Here is a 9,463-nt window from a genome sequence, read left to right as displayed (position 1 = left end):
CCCCATGGTGTCCAGGTACAGGATCCATAAATGGGACAGATTCTTGGGAAGGGTCGCAGAGTGGGTCAATTATTTGAGCTTGCATCTTTACATATTCCTTAGAGATTTGTGTCTGCAGCTACAATCCCTAATTCCTCTATTCACTAATGGCATCTTCGTCTTGGTCATGCTTCTGCTAGTAAAATTCAACCTTTAATTTCTCGTGGATTATTAGGATCTACTTAGTTTGAGTCATTTAATTGTTTAAATTGTCAGCTTGCAAAACAACCTGCATTATCTTTTTCTCATAATAATACTACTTCAGACACTCCTTTTGGTTTAATTCATTCTGACATTTGGGGTCCTTCTCCTATTTCTTCAATAAATGGTTTTTGTTATTTTGTGATATTTATTTATGATTATTCTCGGTTTACTTGGATATATTTTTTGAAACATCGATATGAGTTATCACAAATTTACATCACATTTTAAAAAATGATTAAAACTTAGTTCTCTTGTGACATTAAAATTCTCCAAACAGACAATGCCATGGAATATCGAGATTCTTCTTTACTTCAGTTTCTTAGTCAACAAGGCACCGTTGTTCAACGTTCTTATCCTCACATCTCTCAACAGAATGGGCGAACCAAATGCAAGCATCGCCATATTCTTGATTCTGTACGTACTATTCTTCTTTCTGCCTCATGTCCAGAAAAATTTTGGGGAGAAGCAGCTCTTCATGCTATTTATATTATTAACCGTCTTCCTACCTTGGTTCTTCATAATTTATCTCCTTTTGAAAAGTTGTTTGGATAACCTCCTGACTATTCCATCCTTAAACCTTTTGGATGTATTTCTTTTGTTCTTTTACAACCTCATGAACATACCAAATTAGAACCATGTGCTCGTCTATGTTGTTTTCTTGGTTATGGCATTGAACACAAAGGGTATCATTGTTGGGATACTATTTCTAATAAGTTACGCATTTCTCGTCATGTTACCTTTTGGGACAATACTATGTTCTATTCTCTTTTCAAATTTCATCACTCTGTCAATACTGACTCTCTATTTTTCACTGATTCCGCCAAAGAACTGTTTCAAAGTCCTGATCCAGGTGATTGTGATGTGCTCAATATTAGCCCAACTACACCTGCCCCTGTTGAATATGCACCAGTTGTTGATCCAGTACCTGCGCCTGCATCTCCTCCTAGCATTACTCTTCGTCATTCTACCCGTGTAAGAGAAACTCCTAATTATCTTTCTGATTTTCACTGTTACTCTACTATTGCAACCCTTCATGAGCCTCGTTCTTATCATGAGGCATGTACTGACCCTCTTTAGCAGCAAGCTATGACTGACGAACTTCAGGCTTTAGAGAAAACTCATACTTGGGATTTAGTTAATCTTCCACCAAACAAGACCCCTATTGGTTGCAAATGGATTTACAAAATCAAGACCCGTTCTGATGGAACTATTGAATGCTACAAAGCTCGCTTAGTAGCCAAAGGGTACACTCAAAAGTATGGTATCGACTATGAAGAAACTTTTGCTCCAGTGGCCCGATTAACATCTATTCGTAGTCTCTTAGCTATTACTGTAGTTCGTAAATGGAAACTTTTCCAGATGGATGTCAAAAATGCTTTTCTTCATGGTGATTTAACAGAAGAGGTTTATATGCATCCTTCTCCTGGTTCTCATTCTCTCATAAGGTTTGCAAACTTCGGCGAGCCTTATATGGATTAAAACAAGCTCCCAGAGCCTAGTTTGCCAAATTTAGTTCCACTCTTGCTCAACTTGATTTTCTCTCTAGTCCACATGATTCTGCATTATTCACTCGTCGAACTGATAGTGGTATAGTTCTTTTGTTGCTTTATGTTGATGATATGATAATAATAGGAGATGATTCATCTGGTATTTCAGAGTTACAACATTATCTCAATCAGTATTTTGAAATTCAAGACCTGGGTTCTCTCAGCTATTTTTTGGGTCTTGAAGTTTCTCAAAATTCTGATGGCTATTATCTATCTTAAGCCAACTATGCATCTGACTTACTTTCTCGAGCAGGCATCACTGATAGCAAAATAGTATCAACCCCATTGGAGCTGAATTGCAAACTTACACCTCTTGATGGCACTCCTCTTGATGATCCTACTTTATATCGACAACTTGTCGGGAGTCTTGTTTATCTCACAGTTATTTGACCTGATATTTCATATGCTGTTCATCTGGTCAGCCAGTTTATGTCTGCTCCTCGCTCAACTCATTTCTCTGTAGTACTTTGAATCCTTCATTATATCAAAGGCACTCTTTTTCATGGTTTGCACTTTTTTGCTACCTCCTTCCTAGTATTATCTGGCTACTCTGATACTGATTGGGCTGGTGATCTGATAGATCGTCACTCTACAATTGGTTATTGTTTCTTCTTGGGTAATTCTCTTATCTCTTGGCGTAGCAAAAAACAAACTGTTGTTGCACGTTCTAGCAAAAATTTTGAATATCGTGCTCTTGCTGATGCTACATTTGAATTACTTTGGTTATGGTGGTTATTAACTGATTTGGGTGTCACTCATTCTTCTGCCACAATGCTTCATTGCGATAATAGAAGTGCCATACAGATTTCTCATAATGATATATTTCATGAGCGTACCAAATACATCGAAATTGATTGTTATTTTGTACGTCATCATGTTGCTCATGGCACCATATGTTTGATTCCTATCTCCTCTGCCAGCCAAACTGCTGATATATTCACCAAAACGCATCATCCTGCTCGCTTTCAGGATCCCTTAAGCAAACTCAAGTTGGCACCTGTGCTAGCACCTTGAGTTTGAGGGAGGGTGTTAGCATAACTACAACAATTAGCATGATTATAGGAGATTTGTATAGCATAATTACAATAATTAACATGATTATAGGAGATTTATGTAGCATAATTACAGCAATTATTATTCTTGTCTAAATTAGCTCATATTCTCATGTATAAATAGATGTAATATCTCTGTAAATAAGACACAGATAAATACACAATCCTTTCCTTCATTACTTGTATTCTTTCTTCTAACACATGTTTTATTAATGTAATTCTAGTTTTGGCTTATATATGAAAAAATAATACAAAAAAAAATCTTCATAATAAATTTCTTTTATATGGCCCATCCAAAAAAATTAATAAAGGAAAAAAAAGTGCAGAAATATATGCCAACAATATAGATGGAATATCCACACTGAGAATTTTTATTCATTAAGTGTATATATCCCATTGTAGGTTGAAAAGGAAAATGCAAGCGCAGAAGTTGAGCTATTAAGGCTTCAAGTGTACACACACACACACACACATATATATATTCATTAACTTAAGCAACAAATGGATTATAGTGAACCTCAGGAAGACACACAATTGGATGAGCCAAGCACATGATCATGCTTGATTTAGCTTCAATATTAACCTTTCCTCCATCTCCATCTCCACCAGAAACCTTCCAATCAAAGCATTGAACCATAGATGCAATAGTAATGTGACTTATGGTTAAAGCCAAGTGTGAACCAGGGCACATCCTCCTTCCCCCACCAAATGGAACATAACCCAATGAGTGGTTTTCCTTATCAGTTTCTTTATGGGAAACCAAGAGCCTCTCTAGTTTGAAATCATCAGGATTATCCCATATCTCCGGATCCCTCATCATTGAATATAAATTAATCAACACTACTGTTTCTTTGGGTATATCAAATCCTCCAATTTTAGAATCTTCACGACTAGCTCTAGATATTACAGGTCCTAATGGGTAAAGTCTCAAAGTTTCCTTCACTACTGCTTACAAATAATGAAGATTTGGGATATCAGACTCTTCCACCAGTCTATTTTTTCCAACTACCGACTCTATCTCCTCTCTCAATTTCTTGTATACATTTGGATGGTTGATGAGCATTACCATAATCCAGTGCGTGCCATCTGCTAAAGTATGTGTTCCTGACAGGAAGAGATCCTGATACAAGCAAAAATGAAAAACAGGTATATTAAGAAAGAGATAAGAAAAGAAATATGAGATTAGAAGTGCTAATCTTGAGTCTCATTTAGTAGAGACTTAATCAATTTAAAAACAAAAAAGATAAGAATGAAAGAGATGAAATGGAGGAGAATATTTATAACTACCACAAAGAAGGCCTTCAACTGGTTCCTGCTAATCTTAAACTCTGCATTTTTATCATTATACACTTTCAAGACAATATCCATCAAATCTCTATCTTCTCCCTCACCACCATCTTTTTTAGCTCTCTCTTCATGCTCCTTCAAAATCTTCTCTAGCAACTCATCAATCCTTCTAGATATATCTTTTAGTTCTTTCATAAACACCCAACGACCTACTTTCTTCAAAGGACCCAGCAAGTAAACTATAGCCATTTTTCCAGTCAGTTCAATCGACCCTTCCACCAGTTCCTTACACCTCTCTGCCTCGTCTTCTTCCTCTGAACAACTTGTGCTCATTGCCATTCTGCATACAATGTTATTCGTTAGCTTCATTAGCCCTTTCTCCAAATTAACATTCTCATTTTCACGATCTTTCTCCACAATTTTCTGTATGAAACGCTGGAGTTCTTCACCTCGAATGCTACGGAATCTTTCAACCTGTCGGGGTCCTAATAATTCTGTCATACAAAGTTTCTTCATGAATTTCCAGTAGTCTCCATATGGAGCACTAATGAAGCCAAAGTTCTGGTATAGTAATGCATCATCGAAAGGATTTTTGGGTTTAGATGAGAAGTCGAATCATTGGTTTTGAAGACCTTAGCGGCATATGAAGTTGATGAGACAAGAACGAGAGGAAGAGAACCATGTTGGAGCGAAAGAAGAGGGCCATGTTTAGCTGCGATATTGTGGAAGCTTTTGAATCCCTTCGTACTGAGGTGGTGGAGGTGACCAATAAGTGGAAGGGAAGGTGGGCTTGGACGAAGGTGGAGGATTGGCTTTGTGGATTTCTTGAAGAGGTATCGAAGTAGAAGGCTTGAGATGAGCCATAGAAAGAAACAAAATATGAAGGTAGAGAAAATATCAACATTAATGGTTGCCATTGCTGGATGGTTATAAGGCATGGTGGATCATATTCCTATTTATAAAGTAGGATGATACACCCCTTTTTTTTTATTAAGTAATTAATAACATAAAAAATTGAAAATTGTGATCAATATAAGATCCTCTCAAATTAGTATAAACAGTTTTGTTTATTCAATCTTGATATTTGATATTATGTTAGAGTCCAAGTCCAATTAGAATTAGGAAGTATAATTAATTTAAGAAGTATAATTAGTTTAGGAAATTTAGTAGAATTTATATCATGAAGTTCCATAATTAGAGTACTAAAAAGATTAGGTTTTAGTGGCCTATATATATGAATAGTTGATTGGCCATTATTAGAAGGTATTGCAGAGAGCCCACAAAGTGGAGAGGTGTATTAAATTCTATAAGATTTGTTTGAGTGATTTTGAGGATGAGAAAAATAATTAGTGGTTGTAATTATTTTTTCTTAATAGTAGATTTATTTGGTAGAGTAGGCTTATACTGAGCTACGTTAAATTTTGTGTTCTTTATTTTATGTGGGTGTAGTTTTTTACAACAAGTAGTATCAGAGTTTGGTTAGAGATGTCAAAGATGACGAGCAGAAAATTTGAGGTGGAGCCATTCGATGGGAAAAATAATTTCAGTTTATGGCAAAGCGCCGTGAAAGATGTCTTTGTACAACAAGGATTGATTAAAACATTGAACGAGAAGAAACCAGTGACCATGAAAGATGATGATTGGGAGGAGCTTCAACAAAGGGCTATGAGTATGATTATATTGACGTTAGCCCCAGATGTGAAGTATAATGTCTAGGAGGAGACCTCGTCTGTTGTTTTGTGGAAGAAATTAGAGAGTCTGTATATGTCAAAATCACTCACAAATCACTTGTACTTGAAGAAGGAGTTATACCAACTCAGAATGGATGAAAGTACTAATGTGAGGGATCATCTTAATATTTTTAATAAATTAATTACCCAATTGGCTAGTATTGGTGTAAAGGTTGATGAAAAAGATAAAACCCTCTTACTTTTAACCTCTCTCCCACACTCTTATAAAAGCTTGGTGACAGCTTTAACAGTTAGAAAGGAAACTTTGAAGGTAGAGTGTAACGCCCTTATATGCATAAGCTGGTATATTATACTGTTCCGGTGATCAGTGTCGGTCCGGATAATTAAGGGGATTAGAATCACATTTAAGACACTTAGATAAGCCCTAAATGCAAATAATTAGTGATTGCCAAATAGTTAAGTATAAATAAGAAAAAAAGAACATAAAAGGTTAAATGAGCTGGGAGTCACAATGATGGGTCACCTTCCCAGGAAGTGACTATGAGGTCAGTTTTAACTCGAATTCTGAACTAGAAAATGTGACGCCGCGGTCCTTAGGACTATTACGAACATAGTGGAAAAGAGAAAATTACAGAAAAAAATTGTTAAGCAGGTCAAATAATTATGTCAGAAATCCGAAAGAAATATTAAATTACTTGCAAATCGGATCGAACCGGCGATGGGCAATTTGGTCATATTACCTTTAGAGCTGACTCCTGATCTAACTGTCCAATAAAACCAGAGAAATGAAAATTTTGGAATCGAGAATGAAAGTAATGAAACAAGGAAAAAAATAAAGGAAAAAGAAAAAGAATTAAAAGTTGATTTATTACATCACTTTGATGACATCAATTATGATGTTAAAATTAATTTTAATTTCCCAACTTTTTTGTCCAAGTCAAATAGCCAAATAATTACATAAAAACAAAAGAAAGAAAAAAAAAATTTATGGTCATCTTTATCTTCATTGTGCTGTCCCTCACCCTTCTCCTCCCTCTAACTTTAAAACCTCCATTAACAAACCTCCATTAAAGCATGCTCTAACCTTGATTTCCCTCACTTAACCCTAATTTTTCCCCTAATTACTTCATAAAAGCTTGTTATCTCAACTTAAGAAGGAGATTAAAGAAGAAACCAAGAAGGAAAAGTGAAGAAAATTGGTGATTGGAAAATCAAAGTTGAGGTTAGTAGTTTAATTTGAAATTCTAGTTTAATATTTGTGCTTTTAGTTCATTTAACCCAGAAATTAACTTGAGATTAAAAAGAAAACAACTATGGGGGATTAGTTAGGAATTTGGCCAGCATTTAAGGGAGTTAGTAGTGCATGATTTTGAGGAAATTGAATGGCTACTTGAGGTGAATTAAGCATGTAGATAATGAATATACACTTCAATTTCATTAGACCTCATAATTGTGAAATTAGGATTCTTAACCCTTTTGAAAATTTCGGAAAAATTGAGGAAATAGTCAAATGATGCAAATGACATTAATTGAGGTTGAAAATGGTCAATTGGGACCATTGTGTTGTGTTTGAATTAATAAAATGAAATTACAATTCGGATTGGTTAGGGTCACTATTCTGGCAGCTTGACTTAGGTTCCTTTCAGGGACTAAAACTGAAAATTTACCAACACAATTGGTGTGAGGCCAATTGGGAATAAAAATAGACACATAATGGCATATTTTTTATTCAGAAATCATGCCCAGAAAATGACATTAACATAGTGAACAATTAGGTCAAACTCGGGTATAGTGCACTGCCACTGTACCAAAATGACCAAATGAACAGTATTTATTCATTTGGCCATAACTTGGGCTATACAGGTCCAAATGACCTGATTTTTGTGGCATTGGAAAGGTATGACATAGAACTACAACTTTCATGATGAACACAAACCCAAATTCTGCCCATAACTAAGTCATTTTGCCACCCAAAATTAGAGACCCAAAACCGCCAGAACTAAATTAGGTGCCCAGAAAATCTGGGTTAAACCAATCCGGCTAGCCATGTTCAAATGGCCATAACTTGGGCTACAAAACTCTAAATGGAGTGATTCAAAAAGGAGATTAAATCCAAGACAGTAAGGAACAACTTCTATGAAGAATACATAGCCAAATTCCCACAGCAACATGACCAATAGAATAGTGCAAAACAGGACATCAAAACTAAAAATTTGAAATTTTGCCTAGGAGACCTAAAAATTGAAGGGGCTACCAAAATCAACAAATTAAGCAACCAAAATATGGTATGTGGGTGAAATTGAAATTCCTATACCTATTAAGTATAAGAAAGTTAATAATTTGACTTGAATAGTGTCGTAAATAGTAACCTCGAAATGCAAAATTCAAATAACATTAAATTAAGTATATTAGAGCTAGACATAAGTAATTGTGAATTTATTATTGAATTTATTATACGTTATGATACTGAAACACTGTAAAATTTTGTGTTTCAGTTGAAAAAAATACAGAGAAAGAACTCGAGACATCGAGTCAAGGCCTAGAGGCGACTCGCACAAGGTTTGTGCGCAACATAAAATTTTTCTATAAATTCTTTTGACAATTTGTTTTGATGAATAAATTGTAATTTATTTTTATTACAAATTTGTGAATGAAATGAATATTATGCTTTTGACTTAAATTGTTGGAAATTTAATTTTATGTGTTTAAATTGTCAACAAATGTTTAGTAAAATATTAAGATAGTTTTAAAACTACAGTGTCATGACCATATATCTGAATGTCTCATTAGCATGCCTAGTGGGAGGAATTAGTTTTGAATTTTGAATTTCCTCTCTGGTTGAAGTGTTGAGGTGTGTGCCAGTAGAGGAAGAAATTGAATGGGTACCCATAGTTTGAGCTAGCTAGCCTTGAGATTCCTCATAAGCCTCCGGCTATTGAGATGAACATTGTACTGATGGCATGATATAACTGTGTATTTTTATGAAATTTGTTTTGGGACTTCCGAAATGTGATTGTTTTGACTAAAATTATAAATTGTGTTTTGTATTTGTTTTTCATTTTCAGTACCATATTTGAATAAATGTGATTTGATTTATGCATAAAATTTTATTTTAGTATGTTGTGCACCATTGAGTCATAGTACTCAGTGATGGCTATTTATTGCTGTCGCAGATAGAGAGACCAGTAGAGCAGCGGAGAGAGCTGCTGAGGATTTCAGAGCTACTTCTAGACCTTTTGTCGGATATAATTTTATACCATGATTGTACATATTTATTTTGATGTATGTAACTATATGTACATTTGTAAATTGATCATGAGCAGTTGTACATATTTTGTAATAATGTTATTTTGGATTTTCTGATGTAATTTAGACTAATGAATGTAAATTAATGTTTCTTGAATGGCATGTGAATGAAAACTATTTAGTATTATTTCTGAAATATTTGAGTTGGAAATTGATTTAAATTGTGGAGATTGGGGAAAATTATGTTGACTTGAGTTTTAATGGTGGTTGTGATTTGATGAAGTGTTATATTGGAAGTGTTTTCTACAGGTAAAATTTTCGGTTTTCTCAAATAAAGTCGACACTCTGCTAAAATTTTTCCAAAATTTGTGGAAAAATAAAAAGGGACAAAAATTTT

At 34.7% G+C, this 9,463-nt stretch overlaps 2 pseudogenes; one reads left to right on the top strand and one right to left on the bottom strand.

Annotated features, from left to right (window-relative positions):
• Positions 1-996: 996 nt before the first annotated feature.
• On the top strand, positions 997-3,249 carry LOC110643690 (uncharacterized mitochondrial protein AtMg00810-like; annotated as a pseudogene).
• An 83-nt stretch (positions 3,250-3,332) lies between these two features.
• Positions 3,333-5,046, bottom strand: LOC110643689 (cytochrome P450 705A5-like; annotated as a pseudogene).
• Positions 5,047-9,463: the final 4,417 nt, after the last annotated feature.

This window comes from Hevea brasiliensis, chromosome 14, assembly GCF_030052815.1.
Source record: "Hevea brasiliensis isolate MT/VB/25A 57/8 chromosome 14, ASM3005281v1, whole genome shotgun sequence".
In the NCBI taxonomy this organism is placed as follows: domain Eukaryota; kingdom Viridiplantae; phylum Streptophyta; class Magnoliopsida; order Malpighiales; family Euphorbiaceae; genus Hevea; species Hevea brasiliensis.
This window is presented reverse-complemented; position numbering and strand designations above follow the sequence as displayed.